This window comes from Thunnus albacares, chromosome 4 (assembly GCF_914725855.1).
Source record: "Thunnus albacares chromosome 4, fThuAlb1.1, whole genome shotgun sequence".
In the NCBI taxonomy this organism is placed as follows: domain Eukaryota; kingdom Metazoa; phylum Chordata; class Actinopteri; order Scombriformes; family Scombridae; genus Thunnus; species Thunnus albacares.
In genome coordinates, this window is record NC_058109.1 from 6,821,679 (window position 1) to 6,842,414 (window position 20,736).

Genomic DNA, 20,736 nt, shown 5'->3' on the forward strand with positions numbered 1-20,736 from the left:
AGTCCAACAATTTTTGTAAATTTCTGAAACAGACACACAAACACAACTATTTCTGTCACTTTTTTATGTACAAACAAGCCATGCCATCGATGCCTTCTAGGAGAGTGGAAGTGCATGCTTCAGACACAGGATTCAACAAATACAGTAATAAAGTCAGCCAACAAAGGACTCTGGCTGTCATGGGCCACCTACTTCTATCTGTGAACTCACAGACAGGAGCGACTAACAAACACAACAACTGCCCAGTTGTCATGGGATTATAGTTCGAAGAGAAGTCCTCACGGTGCGAGGAAAAACTGAAACTCCATCTGGTGATGAAGATCCACCAGAACCACTACGAAATGGACTTTTTTTGTTTTTGCTGCTGTGACACCTTAACTTTTATTTAATTTAGGGAAGAGTTAATGTTGATCAGCAATGAGACCAGATAGTGAATACGGATATCTACTGCCCCAACTGTACAGCAAGATCCATACTGGTAATAGAAAACTAACCTGATCAAATCACTGTCTTTACTTCAATTTCTCTCTCTCTGCTGCAATCACTTACTTGCCGGCTGTTAGTGAGGATATTGACAACCCGGCAACATGGTTCATTCAGCCTAATTGAGGGGAATTTATTCAGCCTTTCCTTCCCTCTTTCTTTTGTTCAATCAATTAAACCGACACGGCAAAATGACTCTAATAATAATGTCCTTATGAAGAGCTCTTGCTGGAAATTGGCTTCTCTGACGCTGTTCCTATTTCTGAGTTGCGATGACGTTCATATCTGATGGTCTTTAATTAAACAAAGCAGAATAAAATAACCAAGAATGCCTGAAACACTCAAGTCACACACACATATAGCATAATCTACAGTAGATTACACTTTATTGCAGTTAAACTCTACAATTCAACATTGAATATGGAGAGAAGATAGAACAGACAACAATATGGGTATGCGAACAAAGTTTTGTCTCCACAATGTGATGGGTGCAGAGCAATCACACATTCTTCAGGCAGTAAATACTTACAATCCCAGATTATTGTACTGTATTTAAATCAAATTATATTTAAAAATGTATACCATGTCCAATATAGAAAATGCACAGAATTGTGTCATGTGTCACCTTACCCATAGAGACTATCAAGACTATCAAGCTGCATCATGGAAATTGTAGGATCCAGTCATTTTAGAGCTTGATCCATATGAGGGAAGAGAAAGTCAGGATATTTCAGCCTGTTTCATGTCCCCCTATTGAATAAAAAACCCTTTAGGAGGCCACAGACACAGACATTTTCTTTTTTTTAATCAAATATTCTTGCCACACACAGGGGGAGTTGACCAATCAGGCCTCAAATGTCAGTTAATTCAGTGATTTATTCATCCAATCCTCCGCCTCTTATTTGTTAGCTCCTCTAATTAATTACTCATCCACATCCTAACACATCATGATGTCCTAGTTTATATATAGTAAGGAAACTTCTTTATGCAGTCTTCTCTGCTTGTATCCATCAAAACAGCCAAAATAAGGCTTCGGTGGTGGATGCTGGTCCACTCGGTCTCCTTAGGGAAAGAGATTATTCATTCTTTCGGAGAGGAAAGAAAATATATAAAGTGAGAGGGAATCTATTCAAGAGTTTTGCTGACCAGCAAATTTCCACTTTGGGATTGGGAGAGCAATCTTTCTCAAAGTAAAAAAAAAAATCCTCAGTTGTCATTTTTTATTTGAGGAGCGTATGAGAGTCCACTCCCTGAGGTTTTTGTTTAATTGAATGAGAATCCATTTATTCTCCACTGAGCAGGCTGCAGAGGCCAGCAGAGTTCACTCGGCTTTCAGCACCAAAGTCAGAGAAACAGAGTTTAGACACTAAAACTACTCTGTGCTTCATCAGTGACAGCTGACTGTCTGTTCTTGAGCAAAGCATCTAAACCATACCGTTCTGTGACACAGTAGCTTCCTAAAATCCATGATTAAAGTTTATCGAAGACATTTTTTTATAAACATACCTGTGAAGACATCATGACAGGAGAGTTGGATGTTGTATACTGATATTATACCACACAGAAATTCTTTTCTGACATATCGAGCATGTAAACACTGATAATTCAATGGATGAGAGGTAACAACATTGAAAAAAATGATTATATGTATATGTAGATTTAAGATACTCAACAATGCGAAACTGTGCTGAACAATGTCAACACAAAGTTTCTGTCCACTGCTCTTTGTTTCTATAGATTACTGGGAAGCCATAATATTCCCAAACAGGGCCATAAATGATGGAGACTTCTCTAGTTGCGGATTCGTGTTAGCTTGACAGGTTTAGCTAACCTGAATATCATGGTAGGACACTAAGCTTTCTGTGTGAGACTAAGTTTATGTTCTGTAGGTATCAAAGTGTACCCCCATCACTATACTGTATGTATGGTCTGCTTAAGTTTAAGCAAGTAAAACCATGTGGTTAAGGTTGGGGAAGCTCACACTTACTGATTAAAATAAAGACTTTTTCTAGCAGTATAACAGTGTCACTGTACTTCTGCATTTGCTACTGAGAGAAGACAGGTATTTGCATGCAGATTGTTTGTCAGAAAAAGCAGATTGTTGAAGTGTAGATTGTTTTATGTTTTTGAACCATTGACCAGTACCGTCTTTTCTTGTGGAGACAGCTTCATCCTCGAATATCAACACTTTTCACACACAGCCCTGACATGAAAAGCTTCTAAGATTGATGGGTGAGGCTGCAAATTTAAAAGGGCCTTTGGAGAGACACAGGATGTGATCATGTGACACACCACAAGAGAACACATCCCTTAAGGCCAAAATACACCGCCACCGAGCAGCACGCATCAAAACAGCCATCCCTATTATTCTCTATAAACCTACACCAGCGGCAGCTAGGCGTGTTCTGGCGCTCCTCAATGTGCCGCCCCGCAACACTTCACGCCACTGTCCAGCCTCACCACCCATGAAAAAAACGCATTTTTTTTCCAGAGAAAAAGCTGTTTCATACTTCAATACAATGTTGGACCAACTATAAACGTTATTTACTAGATTGTTGCTTGCTTTTCACTGTAGTTTTAATTATTTCACTTGTGCCTGTATCTGCAAGGCAAAACTTAAATAAATAAGTAAACTCCACTCACTCCTGGCTCCCGTAGCAGCTCTTCTTCTGCTCTGCTCCCATGGCAACTTCCTCTCCTCACCTCTTGCTGCTGCTGTCTCTCGTGAGCGTAGAACAATGGATGAGGTGAGACTAGTTGTTGAGATCGAGAAATATCCCGAACTATACGACCCACAGTCCCATCAGAAACTACAATAGACAACTCACACATGGCATTTTGTTGTCCCGCGCTGTGTGTGGTCTTCCTGTTGACATGCTGCGGCGCGATGTTTCCTACTGGTGCTTGGGCCTTCTTTGAAGAGAAGTCATTGATCAAGTCATCAAACAAGTTCTGATTCAATGGCCATGAGTGACAACATGTTCAGGTGTCTCTGTGTCAGTAAAAATAAGCTGTGTCATTAGCTTATTTTTACTCCTGGACATTTCCAAAAAGGGACGTTTTCCCTCACAGTTGCTGACAGGAAGCGTCAGATACAGTATCAACACAGCATATACGTTAGGAAATGTTGGCTGTAATCCACAATGGAGCTCAGGAGTTTTGATGGAGGCATGTTCAGTCCGGCAGGTCTGATGAAAGATCTGAAGTGGATCAGTTCATCAGCAAGACTTCTGTCCAAATCAGACAGATAGGCAGAGGAAAACGTGTTTGCTTTGTCAATTACTTCACTGTCCGATGCAGTCTCTGGCATGAAACACATCACATAGGTGCTTGTATGCATCGAGTCTGCTGCCAAGACAGCTGGATAACTTATCAATAACCAGAGTTTATGCTTTGCAGACCCACTAGGCACACATTTCTCCATGTTGACCAGGCCAAGGGCCCCCATTGGCTCCACGGCCCTGGGCATGTGCCCACTTTGCCCATGTGGTAATCCGTCTATGCTTGACACACCACGGCGCTGCAGTGGCAGTGTGTTTTGCACTTTAAGGGTTCCTGCAGATGGATTAAATGTTTCACGCAGGCAGATGGATAAATGATACACAGTCAGACAGTCCTGGACAGTCTGACTAGCCTGAAGGATCGAAAGGATAAACCTGGAGGGGTTCCAGAGACTGGGCGTGGGTGGCTGGATGAGAAGACCAGGTTTTAGGATGAATGGATAGATGATAAATGGAGGAAAAGGAAGCCAAAGCATTTGGCAGCAGTTGAGCAGCGGGTATCAACAGGGCAATGCTTTATGGGAGATGCATCACTAATGCAGCCAAGTGGAGAAACACACAGACAGCCACTGGAATTAAATAACTGCAAGTGATGAGGCTGGTTGATGGTTATCATTATTTACAACCACACCTCACTCTTCCTTTAATAAGACAATGTTAGTTAGTATGAGCATTGCCTCTTAACTGCATTTGCAAGGGATCAGCTGTCAATCAAACTGTGTGGGTGGGAGGTGTCACTGATGGTAAACAAACCTACAACAGTGTAGTTTTCTGCCATTTACTGAGTAATATTTGTTCAGCAAACCACACTGCGAACAAGAGGCAGCATTTATGAATAATGACAGTGCAAATAAATGTGATATCCACCAAAATAAAAATCTGTTTGGTTGGACTTGGTATCTGTCTCATGATTTTATATATCTATTTTTTAACAGATTAATGTATTTATTGTGTATATTATTTGATATTTTGTAATGGCACAATACTGATGTATCTTAATATTACATTATCCTTCTAATTGTGTTTGTATTATTGATCATTATACACAAAAATGCATGTGGCAGCAACAGTGTAGTTAAAGTTAGGGACACTGGACATGCTGAATTGTCCAATATGACCACAGTTCCTAGCATATGGGGCTCGGGATCAGGATTAATAAGGAAGATACTTAATCAATTTTATTATAAGTCTATGTTTTGTATGTTCGTATTATTTTGTTCTGTGAGACACTTTTCTGCTTTAATAAAATGATCACAGGCGAGTGTTTGTTCAGTGTATAAAGAACTTTTTTTTGTTTTATCCTGTTACACTAAAATCCTCAGAGCTGTGTGTTATTAGATCTGGAGTCTAATTTAATGCTCAGCGAGCAAAACATTAAAATAGAAAGTGAAAGTGGCTTTGTTTGTTTTCTTTTTTCTTATTTTCTTTAAAACCGCTACGTGTGAAATGTGTTTGTGTAATATAGTCAGAGGAAAGCCAATTTCTTTCTCTGCATAGTATAATTCTTAAAGTGTGGCCTGAAGCTAAATGCCCACTATGATATTTTGTAAGAAGCCATGTTCCATTTGCTGAATGTAATTTACACCTTGAAGCCTGCATGTGACCTGGAGAGAGGAGTTCACATACTACACATACTACATACTACTCAAACACTATGTATGTTATGGCTTAGGTATGATCTTTTTTATTAGTTTTCCTTTGTCAATTGGTTTTGATCATTATTTAAATGGGTTTTTTTTTTATATTTTTCATTGTAATAAATTATATTCCACTTACATGTTTAATTATGATTTATTCTGTGGGTGAAATCATGTGGAACGGCAGAGTTTCCAGCTAATTAGCTGGTTATCTGGGGAAAAAAAAAAAAAAACAACACAACAGTCAGAGCTAAACAGATAATGACTGTACAGTGTTGTTAAATGGAAATTAGCCTATAATGCCTGGGGAGTATAATTAGACCACATACACACTTGACCATTTATTTCATGTTCCTGCCCGGTTCTACATTACATGCAAATACAGAGAGCTCTGATATGCATGCACACTGGGGGCCAATTTGCTTTGTACTTGTGTGTGTGTGTGTGTGTGTGTGTGTGTGTGTGTGTGTGTGTGTGTGTGTGTAGGAAGGGTCAAATTAATTACCTGGTTATCAGTTCAACAGCAGAAGGTCAAAACAGAGCAGGTAATGAAGCTGAGCATGTGTGTCCTCTACTCTGCTACAGAGTCACAGAGCTACTGGGAAATGAGCCTGAACCCAGTCAAGAGTGTTTCTTCTTCTTCTAACACACTCGTTAACACTGCTTCCAACTTTCTCCGGCTCTCCATCTTTCCTTTCTTCTCTCTCCTCGTCTCGGATCTCGGTCTCGTCCACCTCAAACGAGACGTAATCGTTACGCAGCCTGCAAAGTAAGCTGCCGCCAACGAGAGAGAGAGTCCTTAACTAAAGACCAGCAGAACATTTTTAACTGATTTTCAAGACTGGTCAATATTGCAAATTAGTAGAAAAACAGTTTCTTCCACAAGCAAAAGACCACAGACTGTTGACACTTGTGCAACATAGTTTTACAACTACATTTTCTTCTATCTTTTCCTCAGTTTGTGCTCCGTTGGTGCATCACTTTGGTCCAAACTGAAATATCTCAACAACTATTGGATGCGATTTTGTAAATTCATGTTCTTCTCAGAATGAGTTATTATCACTTTGGTTAACTTATCAAGCTCCATCATCAGATCAACACTCCCCTCCTCCCTCATGCATCCCTCTTTCTCCATCACATCTATTTCTTTCTCTTACTCTCTTCCTTTTACCCCTCCGTCTTAGAAAGATGACCCTCTCTCCTCTCTATACCATCTCTCACTTCACTTTCTCCAGCCCATTCCTTCTACCTCCTGATCTCCCTCTCTTTCTCTCACTCCTTCCTTCTTTCCACCTCTTCCATTCTACTTCCTCTCTACCTCCAACCTTTATTTATGTCTCTCTGCATCGTTCCTGGTCCTTACATCTTCCCTTTCTACCTGTCCGACTCCTTCTGTCGTTTAATTCTTGTTTTCTTCTTTCTTTATGTTCTGTCTTCCATTTCCTCTCTATCCATCTTCCCTTCCTTTAGTTTCCTCTTTATCTTCCCCCTTCTCTCATCCTTCATCCTCTTTCTCCTCCCATCTTCACCTTCCTTTTCGCATGCTACCTCTTCTTCCACTTCCTCACCTCCTCCACCTCCTCCTCCTCCTCCTCCTCCTCATCCCTCTCACGTTCAGGTCTGAGGTTGTTTGACTAATCTTTGAATGGCTTAGTAACATTTTCATGAAAATTTCACCTCGGCTGCATCTATAATTCAATGCCACCCTCGCTTTATCAGTCATTAGACACGCACACACACTCGCACAAACACACCGACTCTCCTCCTCTGCACACCTCTTACACCCTTTCTCCTCCTCTTCTTCTTCTCTTCCTTTCATCAGTTTTCTCTCCTCTATCCTCTACTCTCTCCACATCTCTATATCCAGACCTTTTCCTTATTTTATACTTTCTCATTTTCTTTGTTTTTATTCTCTCCTTTGATCTCTCCCCCCTATCCTTTCCCCGATTCATCTTCTTTTACAGTCCACTATTTCTTTCTCTCGTTCTTGCCTTTTTTTTCTCCTCACATTTTCCCTCTCCTTTTTCATCTTTTAGCATTTCTACTTATTCTCTTCTCTTATCCTGCTTCCCTGAATCACTCTTTTCTATCTTCAAGCTGGTTATTATATTGTTTTCTCTCCTTTGTACTCTTTGTCTTCTGTTCTTTATCCTTTTTCTTCCTGGTCCATTGTTTCCTATTTTCCTTTTCTCTCATCACTAATTCCTCTCTTTCTTTCGTGCCCTCCTTTCCTCATCTTTCTGTCCGTGTTCTTGTCCTGGTTTTTTTCTTGTCCCGACACTCCTTATTCCGTTCCTCTCTTTCCTGTTTCTGTTTCTCTTCCTCTAACTTAATCTCTTCCGTCCTCTTCTGCTCTAAGAATCCTCTTTGCTTATAGATCTTTAATTTTTCATTCATTTATTTTATTTTCTCTCTAACTTAGACTAAACACTGACTCGTGGGCGGGGCCAGTGGGAGAAACACTACTGCATATATTCAGTGAGCCGCACAATGCAGAAGCAAACCCAGAAGCTAGAAACTTTCTTATACTCTATACATCCATGGCTGCAACTCTCTCCAGACCCCAACCTGCTAGGCTTTTTATATTGTTGACTTTACTGAAATTTAATGTATGTGTTTAGGGGGGGGGGGGGGGGGGGGGGGGGGGGGTTAGATGTCCCAGCAGGATCTTTGCCGCTGCTTGGATTCTCTGAGAGCTCGCTCAAAGAGATTTATCTGCCTTTTTGATTTGTGAACACAAGAGTCTCTGACTGACATGAATGAATCCTGACAAAAAAACATGAAAACTGAACATGGTTTTTACTTAATATATGTTTTTCACATTGAAGTGAAAATCACATTGCAGACTGTACTTACATTACTAATTTTGGACACTAGAGGTGTGCCATATTGTATTGTTCATGATAATAATAGTTACGCTATTTTTATTATTACATTATATATATTATTATATTATTATTTTAGGGCCATATCACCCACCCCTATTGGACACTACTGAAACCTCTTCACACACTTTATTGTCAGCTCAAGTCAGTTTTTATTAACAGTATATTAGCTCAATATCACAAATCACAAATTTTCCTCAAGGTGCTTTACAGTCTGTACAGTACACAACATCCTCTATACCTGAACACATCCCTCTAAACTGATTAAATGCACTTTTTCTGGCAATCATTCTGCACGAGTTTTCACTTTTAACGGGTTGCACGTGGAAAAAGCTTTTAGAGTTATAAGGGTTTACTTGTTGCTGTATTGCAGTCGGCCGCTGTCATCTGAACGCTTCTGTCTCAGATGCTCTGCAGCTGAATGAGTCTGTCACACTAACAAAACCCAGGAAATTAAGGTGAACTGACAGCAACATTAACCGAAATGAATTACAAATAAGACGGTGCAGACGGAGAGAAGTACAGGGAGAAAGAGAAGGAGAGGAAAATCAAGAGAGAGAAAGCAGATGAAGAAGAAGAGGATGAGGAGGAGGAGGAGGAGAGGTTTCCATCTGTTTCTGTGTTTCTGCTGAATCAGGGAGGTGGCTTAGTTTCTAAAATGTCAGGACTCTTCTTGACTCCTGACTACACACACACACACGCACACATGCACAGAGGAAGGCTTGTGAACGTTGGAGCAAGGAGAGAGAGAGAGAGAGAGAGAGAGAGAGAGCAAAGGCAATTTGCATTAATGAGAGTTTAGTTGAATTTTTTTTGGCAAAGCCAGAGAGAGAGATCGAGAATAGAAAGGCGAGTCGGGAGAGAGAGAAAGATGCTGACAAAGACGGCGAACAAGTCAGTCAGTCAGTCGACTCGTCAGTAAACAACCAGCCGGCCAAATATATCAGCAGTCAGTCAAACGGTAGCAGAAGAGCATATTCATGAGCTCTGTTGTCAGGGAATCAAACGCAGAAGACACAAACAAGCAAACAAAATGAAAACAACGTTACTGAAGAAGAAGCTGTGAATGTTTTTGGCATCATAACATTTTTTTTTTTTTTTTTGTCAGGCAGCTGACAGTAAAACATCTGGTGTTGGAGCATCTTTAAATACACCACAGGAGAGATTCACACATACATACAGTCACTGCTCCTAACTGCCTTATCATGAAACAGTAACATAACTTAACGTAAGCAAATTAAACATTTCGTCATCCTGGGCAAGTTTCACGTAAAACTGAAGCAAATGTAAAAAAACATCTAAACACTGAGAGTGAAAAATGTGCAAAATTTTTCTTAACTAAATCTCAACCATAGCGTAGTGACATCATAAAATATTAGCAGTATTTAGTGGTGATTTTTAACAGTTTTTGAAAGCACAGACTATGTCGTCCTGCCGATAACTGCCAGTAGGGGCATCAGATCAGGAAACACTTCCTCTATGTGTCGTCGTGGTGAGCATGAACCACCGTTTTTTGTTGTTAAATAGGGAGGATTTGTTGACAGTCACATATAGTATAACGTAATAAAAGATTGTATCCATATCAGCAAATTTTAACGATCTGTCAACCAGTAAACCAGTAACTGCTGTGAACTCACAGGAACAAGAAGGATGTTCGCGTGTCACACCTCCATTATCTGCACCAGTGTGTGTGTGTGTGTGTGTGTGTGTGTGTGTGTGTGTGTGTGTGTCTGGTCTCAGTGTAGGTGTGAGTCTCTCTGGGCAAGCAGAAGCTGAGCATATGTGTGCGTGTGTGTGTCACCGTTAACCTCCATCTGCTCTCAAGTGATGCTCAGCTGGCTGCTGGCTTGTGTGTGTGTGTGTGTGTTAGTTGATCATGGTTGATTTCCTTGGATGAGTGAAATTGTGGTTGGTGTCGTGAGTGTGGTAGACTAGTAAGCCTACTGCAGTGTGTGTGTGTGTGTGTGTAAGTGTGTGTGTGTGTAAGTGTGTGTGTTAGACTGCTAGAGGTTATTCTCTGGAAGATATGAAACCCTTATCTCTTTGTGTTGTCAATGCAGAGAGAATCCTTGCAACACCAATACAGTTATTTTAAATAATAAAGTCAAGACTCTGAATGAGTTCATACACAATCTTAACCTTTTAAACTCCTGTGTACCTTTTTATTTTAAAAAATATCACATAGACTTTATTAAAATCAAGATCGTGTGTCTCTGAGCTGAACAAGGGAAAAAGCATCTGTCAATGCAGGTTTGGAGCCAGGACCCCTCTCATGGTGGCCTAGGGGTAAAGGCCCTGACCATGAACTGCTCCTGGTTTGCTTCCGGCCATGGCAGGAAACCATTCCCCAATTCTCTCCCCTAACATTTCCTGTCAGCTCTCTACTCCAGCTATCTATTTAAAGACATAAAAATACACCAAAAGTAACAAAATAAAAATATATTTTTTGCACCTTTGAACTCATGTGTTTGCAAAAAAACGGCTGGAAGTCTTTTTGCCGCAGTTATGAATCAAATGTGGAAAATACAGAAAAATCATCTAACTGGCTCATGGTGAGGGAGATTATTCAAAGGTCAACTGATGGTATGGTCTGTATCACGGTTGTAATCAGGAAGGAGATCTGTTTTTTTCGTATTTTGTCTACCTTGTATGTTTAATGTCCCTCTAGGAAATGCATTTTTTAGTATGTATTCAGTGACGTTGGGAACAATTTAGCCTTTACAGACCTGTGCTTTTGCGGTTATGCTAGATGATAGTTGACTGTGACAAGTGTTAAAAGAAAGATATATTAAGTTACATTAAGTAGATGTCTCCACTTTCTTGTTCACAATGTTTTTCTCTTTTACTCTGTCATTTTATAGATGCTATGTTAAATAGTGTTCCTGTGTTCCAGTTATCACAATCTATCTACCTGCCATTTGCGGCTGCTGCTTTAAACAGGCCTTTCATTCATCTTGATTATGTGCGGCACTTTCTAGAAATACTCTTTTTTTTTTTCTTCCAAATTACATCTCTCATTTCGGACACAAACTCCCTCTGCATTAATATAAATTGCTCAGGCCTCATTGAAACCAACCGACTGTCTTTACAATCAGAAAAATTGATGAGTTCGGTCTTTGTATTCTCCACCGTGCGCTCAAATTGCTGCGAGCGGCTGAAATGCCTGTGGGAAAATCAGCAAAACAGAGATTAAGCATGTCAGTCATATAGTCTGTGCTGTGGACTGTGTTTCATGTATTTGTAATAGCTTTTAAATTATTTGTGGTTGTAATATCTTTGAAACAATTACCTCAAACTGACTCCGGACCCACAGATCTAATATTTCTTGCAGTCTTTTAATTATTTCTAGTTGATATTCGGTTTCTCCTGCAGAGCACTTTGCATAATTTTGGTTGACATGCTGATTGCCTTCCCGGGACTAATTCAGGAAATTTTAAAAAACGGCTCCTATTTGGATATTTAGATCATGACATATGGGCAACTGTGGTATAACTGCACAAGATTTTTTTTCTTTTTTTATCAATTTATTTATTTTTTATGGATATCTGGCAGCAAGGCCAGATAATGAGTTTCTGTTATATATACATTTTTCAAGCTATGGGGGCAATTTTCCAGCTGTCAGAGCCCCCCAAAGCTTAATGAATTGAGGTGAAAACAGTAACACAGATCATCTGAGTAAAACACTGTAATATTAGATTTGTTTTGAAATGGCTGTGATTTTTTTCTTCTTTGCATGTATTAATAACTCAAAGTAAATTGCTTCGTTTCTTATTATGTGCAAGGTCTTTGTGATAACAGGGTGCACATACATACAGACGCTTGGTAATAGCTTCATGTTTTTAAAGGTGTTCATGGAGTTTAATGGAACAGAACTGGTCCAATCTACTTGAAAGATCTAACACATACTTATTTGCTCTATTATAGATTTATATCTAAAAAAAAAAAAAAAACAACTCAAAAAGCAATGAAAAAGAAAGTTGATGGATAAAGACTCATGGACTCATTGAAGGAGAAAAAAGACCAATTAGGACACTTGGCCATGATGAAATCAAGATTCAGAAAAAAACAAATTGGCCTTCAGAAACTTCAAGCATGCAATTCTTTGAATCCATGAATGAATGAATGTTTTACTGTGTTATGTTCGGTCTGTTCAAGGTGTTGTAAAAGAGATTTTTTTCTTCACAAGGTTTCAAGTTTCAAATAGAACAAATCGCCTTCAGGCAGAGCTGAACGCTGTTGCATCAGCTGCTTGACTACGAGTAGATAGTGACATCCAATCATATTTTTATAGGTATACGGTTCTTTTTAACCTGACAGTTTTTTACTATAATTCTCCTGATACTGTCAATGCCATTTGCTGCTGCAGGTGTCCTGCAATGATCTGCTCTTCAGATAAAACATAGCCCTGCATTTAAGAAAAACCCAGTGGACTAAGTTGGCAATGGCGAGTTTTAAGTTCTGGAAAGAGATAACAGTTTGTTGATCCCCATGAGGGAAATTCAGGTGTTACAGCAGTTGAGAGAGTGGGAATAAATATACATAGAATAAAACTAAAAAATTTAATAAAATGTAGAATGAAATAAAGAATATAATAGAAACTAAAATAGGAAGTATGCATGCAGTGTGCAAGAATAAAGTGCAGACAGCGGTAGGAGAGAGGCAACAGTGACATTAAAGATCTGATATTATGGCCTTTTTTGATTCATTTTTATAAATAATGAAGTCTTTGTTAAACATATCTGTGACATTTTATTCATAAGTTGTTTAGTTTTCTCTAAATCCATCTTTCCTCACAGCCCAGATTCCCCCCCTGTCCTCCAGCAGTCTGTTTCGGAAGCTATTTACATAAAATCGGCATTATTAATGAAAATCTACACTGATTTGCTGGGGGTGTGTCCCCCGCCGCAGCCAACTGGGATACTACCTAATGAATAATGCAAGTTCCCTTACATCACGTCTTCACCTGAAGTAATGGCTGCAGCTGGGGACGTAAGACAGTGTATATAACGGCCTATGAATCAGAGTCTGATTATGAATGAAGGGGAAGAAGCTGCTGCTGCACAGTTGAGATTTCAAAAGGATGTTTCAGAACGGTAAGATCTAAGTGTCTAAGTTTCCTCACGTAAAAGTCATTTTATCAAACATAGCTGGAGGTCACTAGCTTAGCTTTAGCACAGATATATTCCTTTAATGTAGATGAGTAACAGGAAGAAACATTGTGTACGAGTGTGCTTGTTTTAAAACTTCATCCAAACACTGAACATGAAAAAGTTGAAAACCCTTCAGCGTACTGAGTCTCATTAAGCAGACAGTTAACTATAAAATGTGTCGAGCATACACATACAAAAACTTGACGGAAGGAATGTTGTCTTCATAAATGAATTTCAGCCATTCCTGATGTAAATTTCCATCCTCTGGAATGCTGTAAAGACGTTGTAGCTGCTGAACAACCAGCAACTCTTACAGCGTCCTGCTTTGCTCGAATGCTGCAACAAATATTCACTCTTTGTAGAAAGTAATAATTATGCAACAAAAATCTATATAAAAAATCAATTCTGCAAGTTAGAGTCTACATGTTTATCCACCTCTTTTTTTGCACTCAGTGTGCTCAGCCAAACGAAATCACACACAATGCTGCAGAGCACAAACTAATGAGTTTCTACACATGACGTCAAAGTGCAGCAACATCTATTCATTATCAGCACGGAGACGCTAAATAATTAACATGACCAAGTTTAAATATGAATCATTATTTATTCATCCCTGTTTTCATTTTTCTCTTTTCTATCAATACAGCAGCCTGAGCACACACAGTAGTAGGATGATGTACACACTGTGTGAAGAGCGAGTGCTGGGCTGTAACTCTTAACTCTAACATTTTTTATCGTTGTCACTCAGCCGTGCTTGTTCTGTGATATACAGTCCAGTGTTATATTATCACTGTTGTCAGGTGAAACCTTTCATCTCCAATGTTCTTGCTTTCAAATGATTTTACATGCACCTCCATGGGTTGAGACGATTTTTCATCCGCTAAAGCCATTCAGAGAGACATCGGTAACGTGTGGGGAAAAAAGCTGCCCACTCATTAATTTCAATGGAAATGGACAAGGTGTGGGTGTCAGCATGTGAGTCTGACGCAGGGTATTTTGCCTGATTAAACCTCTTCTCATGTCACTTTCATGTCATATCAGAGTTATTGTAATAACGCGTTTCACATCGACATCCAACTGAAACTCTCCCAGTTAAATCATCAATACAAAAGATGAACCAGTGTTTGAAAATATCTGATTCTTTGTAGAAAGTCAAAGGTACTAGACTGTGTACATGAAATTTTCAGGATATAAGTTTACTATGACTCCCATTGTGCAATTCAGCAACAAACAGCCAATCACCAAGCTTAAAATTCAGTCACATGCACCGCTAACGGCATGCAGAAGCTAAAGATGACGATGATGAGGAAACTGATTTTACAATCTACAGAGAGACTCGGTTTATATACATTTCTGAGGCACTTTTGAGTGAATTCAGTAACTACGGCTATTGCTTACAACCTAAGTGACAAAATGTTTTAAATTCATTACACTCTGATGATTTGCTGATGATCTCTGATTTGTGCCCATGGTTTCTTCTCCATAGCAACAGCAGAGGCTCATGGGTATTGTAGTATTCTTAGCTGTCCACCAAAATCATGGACAAAACATGATTTCTCAGAGACGGAGTTGAAGTTATTGAAACTGGTGGTCGTAATATAAAACTAAAGGATTGTTACAGTATCTGGGAGAGTCCTGAGGTTATACTCTGTTTAAAGAAATATTAGCAATGGGAATACAGAATGGGGAAAGCTGCCCCCTCCACTTCACACCTCTATAAACAAGGATGAAAACAATTAATATTTACTGAATGAGAGGCCAGTCCCACCCAGTTACTCCAACTGGCTGGAAGGCTTTCCAATGTTGCATGTCCAAACATAAATCTGACTGAAGTCTTGCAGCCAGTACATTTGCAATCAGAAGTAGGCCTGTCACGATAATTACGTTACCGACTTATCGTACCATATATGGACATGACCGCGATCATTTCTGCTGACCTCGATATTGCCCACTGTGTTTGCATGCATGTTTGTTTACATAAGAATGTCACCATCATTTTAGCCAAAGTGACACCAGAATAAACAACGTAACTAATTGTGTGTGGTCTATTTGAGGCAAATAATCTACCTGTTTTTAATTGCCACGATGATTCCTGAATCAATATTTAACATAACAATAACAGCTAGCAGCTAACAGTTAGCCTGGGAGATAGCTGGTTAGCCTGTAAGCATTGGCGCATGAACCGAAGAGCTTTAAGTTTGTTGAAACGGTGGCCGGAAGTCGCCGGTTTCCCACTCACAGTGAATAAATCCTCACGTTTAATGGCACCACTCACCAGTAAGCGACTGCTAACAGTTTGACTTTCCGATAACTGCTAACTGGCTAACTGTTATTGTCTAACCGTCTCTTGGCTGGAAGCTTCAGGTTCACAGCAACTACATTAACAGTACTTTATTTAACTTAATTGTGCAACTATGGCACAAAATGACAATAATATCATTTATCGCAATTATTTTTGGGACAATATATCATCCAACAAAAGTAATTATCGTGACAGGCCTAGTTGGAAGCAAGTACATGTCTGGCTGCACAATAACTTTCAGCGTAGCTCCACCCATCTTCAACCTGAGTAGAGGTATAATCACCCACAGTTATTGAAAACATCGGTCGGGGTATGCAGTAGTATAATTTAAAAATATGAATTTGTGGAGCTTTTGGCAGTATCTGATCTGTGTGACAGAAGTTTGGAAGATTAAATTATTAGTGTTTTGCCGAAAAACTGGTTTTTGGAAACATCTGTAATTGAAACGTGATTTACGACTAACAAACAAAATCTACTTCTACACATTAAGCACATACTTCTCATCAACAACAGGCAGATGGATAGATGAAAGAATCATAAGCCAACATACATGCTGTTTGAGAATAATAAAAATGAAACACCTTCACAGAGTAACCAAGAAGCCACAGCAGCAGCAGCCTGTAGCCGCACTGATGATATCCTGCAGACTCTTTTCTTCCCCTGAGTCTCACAGTCCTGCCTGTGGCTGCGTCTTACTGCACAACACCAACTCCACACTGTATAAATGCATTTCACACTGTGCACATTAAACACTTACACACACAAACATGTTACTACGGTACTGTGTGAGCCAGAGAAGTGCCACAATGCCACAATGGGACTGTTTTCATGCATGTGCCTTTTTTTTCATACTTCCTTCCTCCTCTACATTCCCCTTCGACAGCTGCCTTTACCTTTGACAACATCACTCATATAAACCTTAATTTCTCATGTGTGGAGACTTTTTAGGAGTGTAAATGTAATTTATCCAGGGATAATGGTAAACATCTTGGTCAGTCATGAAAGTGAGCCTGTGTCTTTAAATTCAGATGTTTTTTTGTGTGTGGAGGAGGTAGATTTCCCTCACAGAGGTGTCAAACATTTCACTCAATTATTTCTTATGTTTTCTATTGTTCAGTTTGTCTCATATTTTCAACTCTAATAGATTTCTATCATTTCAACTGTTTAAAGGATCCCCTAAGTGTCACATTTAACAATCAGCTGTAAAACACTGTGTAACTGTGATTTACGGAGGCCATTTTCCCATACTATGTGATGTACTTTAATGCATCACTGGAGCAGAGTCTTCAGTCAGCTAAAACTCTGACAAGAAATGACACAATTTAAAGCATTCCTTCAAATACTCTTACTCCTGAATATGCCTACTACTTTTTAAAATTGTGTCTTTATAAATGAGTGATAAATGAGTACGATTAAATACATCCCATTTTCCATCTGTTTCACTTCTTGTCTACAAGTCTCATATGCCAAAACAAATCTTGAAACAGCCAGTTTCAGATTGAAGGTTTACAAGAGCACAACAAGTCATAAAAATATTCTCATCATGCAGTGCAGAGGCTTTGATGTGCAAAAAGAAGGATCAACAACCAGTCTGTTGATATTACAGATCAGATATGCATGACAAGACAGAGTATGACAGAGTAACAAACCTGACCTGTCAACTCCTCCTGGTCTGCTTCATGAGGACCGACAGTAAAAACAGGCTGCTGAAGTGTGTGTGTGTCAGGTGCGTAGCCAGTAATGGGCCTGGGCAGCACTGGCCCGCCCAGCCAAATTTGATCAAAATACATTTTGTAACATAACATTTTGTCCATCAGCTTGCAACCCGGCCGCTCGCTCCCAGGCGGTATAATGCTTTCTCCCGGTCAGCTTGATGTGGGTTCACCCAACAGCTGTGGAAAGTAGGGGTGCTGGGGGTGCAGCAGCCTCCAGGTGGCTGCCAACCTATAGGCCCATATGTGTTGCTGCAATCATTTTTTTCTTTCTGTCGTGTGCAGCCGGTCTGGCAAAAATAGACCCCGTGCGTAAAGATAGTGGAGTGGAGAAAAGAAGCGGGCTTGAGACACGTGGCTCACGGACAAGGTTGACACATGCGGGTTAGAAATGTCTCCAGCAGCCTGACTACTAAAAACTGTAGTTATCAACTTGATATGACAGAAGAAAGTCTCCAGAGGAAACCGAATTAAACTTTTAGCTTCTGAAATAAATTTTTTAGACAGCTCTGATGGAGCGCAGGATTTATCAGGAGGACGGCTGCTTTACTCCAAACAGTCTCACAGTGTGAACCTGGACTGTGTGTGTGTGTGTGACCTTCTGGATGTGTAGAAGGACACAGAACATTAATTAACGTTAGATCCTGACTGATCCTGTCAGCGTGGCAAGAGATTTAAATAATCAATGAAATTACGCTGCCGTGCGCGTCTACGCACAGCAGCGTCCCTCAACAGGGAGACACTTATCATTTCTGCTGCGGTCGGATCGCTGCAAGTAATAAACTCAAAACGTTTTTTTTGGGAGGGGGCGTTAAATAATCAGCACCTCCACACCCCCAACTGAAATCATGTTCTCGCGGCTATGGGTTCACCCGCCATTTACGAACCACATTCACAGCTAAATTTGCACGTATTTCCCTGCACAGTCAAGAATGGAAAGTCAATCATCACAGTGGTGTGGACAGTTTTCTTGATAGAATAGAGTGTAAGGATGCAGTTTTCTGTACAATCTGCAGATTTGGTTTTTCATGAACTGACCAGTACTGAAGCAACACTGGCTGCAGGCTATAACGAATGCACGCGGGATATAATACATGTGCAATTTCTGTCTAAGTTAACACCACTGCTCTCCGGGTTTTTGTTTAGTTGCCACTTTATGCAATAAAATGGTTAATTAACAGTGTTGTGCACTGTAGAGTCGGTGCACAGCCAGTCTTGCCAGTGCAAATATACTGTATTTTAGGCTGGATAGGCTGTTAAAAACGGCTTTTTGTCTATACTGTTTACTGGTTATACTGATTGCTTGTTTTTCAGTTTGTCTGTTTGTTCTTTTTTCTTATTCTAACTTTTCATAAGTCAGTTTTACGGGGAAAAGATGGCCCACCCACTTTTGTATTAGCCTATACAATTTCTGCCTATGCCACTGGTGTGTGTGTGTGTGTGTGTGTGTGTGTGTGTGTGGAGCTGTTAACACACATTCATAAACCCACACTGACCGACATATTCACTACTTTCACTACTGAGATTACCATTTAGTTCCAACAGAAACAGTTCCTTGGAAGAAGATTAGCTGTCCGTGCAACACCTGCCCATCATCATCATCATCATCATCATCACCATCATCATCATCATCCTCGCTGCGTTCTGTCATGCTGCATGCGCAACATTCAAGTTTAGAGAAATTTCAATCCCCTTTGGTTTTTATAAAAAGAAGAAGAAAAAAAAACCGAATCTGCAGGACTGAGATAAAAGAAACTGAAGAATAAAATACACGAAAATCAAAAGAAATCTTGTAAGATCATAGAGAGGAAAGACATGTTTCAACACGAAAGAGAAAGAAGCGAGAAAACATCACGAAAAATAAATAAAAAGACACTGGAAACAAACACAAGAAAAGCCAGAAGATGAGTTTCCCTCCAACATCAATACATTGATAGAGGTTTTTGGTCGAGCAGGTAAAGCAGCGGATAAAAGCTCCGGTAAAGACTCGCAGGACAACAGAGAGGCAGAGAAATCCAGCCAGCCGCTGAAATTCACTGCAAAAAAAATGAAAATAAAAAGATAGGAACCAAACCAGCAAGAAAGAAAGGAGGGGGGAAGAAAGAAGAAAAGAGGAAGAGAGAACTGACCTACCAACGGAGAAGGCAAAAACGTTCAGAGGCTGAAGCGAGAGGAGAAGAGCAGAGCGGAGCTGGCGGGCAGGCGGCTGAGACTCGGTGTGCGCGCGCGGTTACTGTGCAGAAGCTCTGACTGTGCGCCGGCCAGCGGGGCGGTGATGAACAGCAGCTAAGTGGAGCGAACCACTGAGCGCTGCAGGGAGGGGGGGGGGGAGGCCGGGTAGACCGAGGAGCAGCGGCGGCTGGGAGCTTCGTGCGTAATTTGGCACTTGGCTAAAAAGCGCACAGACAGAGACAGAGGAGCTCTTAAAGTTACATTCTGCCCAAAAATGTATTCACCAAACAAGTCAGATTTTTCAATAAGTGGCAATTCAGATTAGTATTTAGCTTCTGACACCCACCTCTAAACAGTAACATGTGCTGCTGTTAATTAAGTCTATCTAGAAATCAAATATATATGTATGTATGTGTGTGTGTGTGTGTGTGTGTGTGTGTGTGTTTCCCTCCAATACAATAATTGAGCCAAATATAGTTTATTCTGTGTCTGAAGGAGTACAGGTGCAGCACATACACACACACACACAGTCATTGGTTTGCTTATTTTTTTAAGTCCATTGTCATTGTTTAGTTTAGTGGATCACCAACACTTTCCATAGAGTAGTTAACTTGCACCTCCAATCAAACAGGCGCTGTCCAATCAGCTGTTCAATTCAGTGCTCATCCAAATGATGCAATTGTCACGTGACTTAAAGTAACATCTTTTATGTGTAAAATAGATTTAACTGCAGATCAGTGAAGTTAGTAATGCTAGTTATGTAATCAATTAACCCAGTGAGATTTTTAAAGGGAAGCCTCAAAGGAGGCAGTGTTACTCCGGGGGATTTTATGCTGTATTTATGTTTTGTTAGCAAAACTGAGTGCTTTAGCGGTTGTTGTTGGGGGGAGGAGGGCGTTGAAGGGGGGGTTGGAGGTTTTGCTTGTTCACACAGAGGCTGACGCCTGAAACTCTTCATCTAACAGCTTGCAATAAAAGGTATCCACTAACTAGCACTGAATATGACATATCTTGTGGTAATACCTTGAACATACAAAGAACACAAAGTGAGCATCGGACAGAAGGAATTAAATAAATCCATAGACCAGTGTATTAGAGGAAACTATTGCAAATA

At 40.1% G+C, this 20,736-nt stretch overlaps 1 protein-coding gene across 1 annotated transcript in view; it reads right to left on the reverse strand.

Moving 5' to 3' along the window:
- Positions 1-19,688, reverse strand: part of raly (RALY heterogeneous nuclear ribonucleoprotein) — a 145,204-nt gene extending 125,516 nt beyond the window's left edge. Inside the window, exon 1 of the mRNA XM_044349523.1 lies at positions 19,584-19,688. The gene's annotated coding sequence lies outside the window, so the exon portion shown is untranslated. The remainder of the gene's footprint in view (positions 1-19,583) is intronic.
- Positions 19,689-20,736: the final 1,048 nt, after the last annotated feature.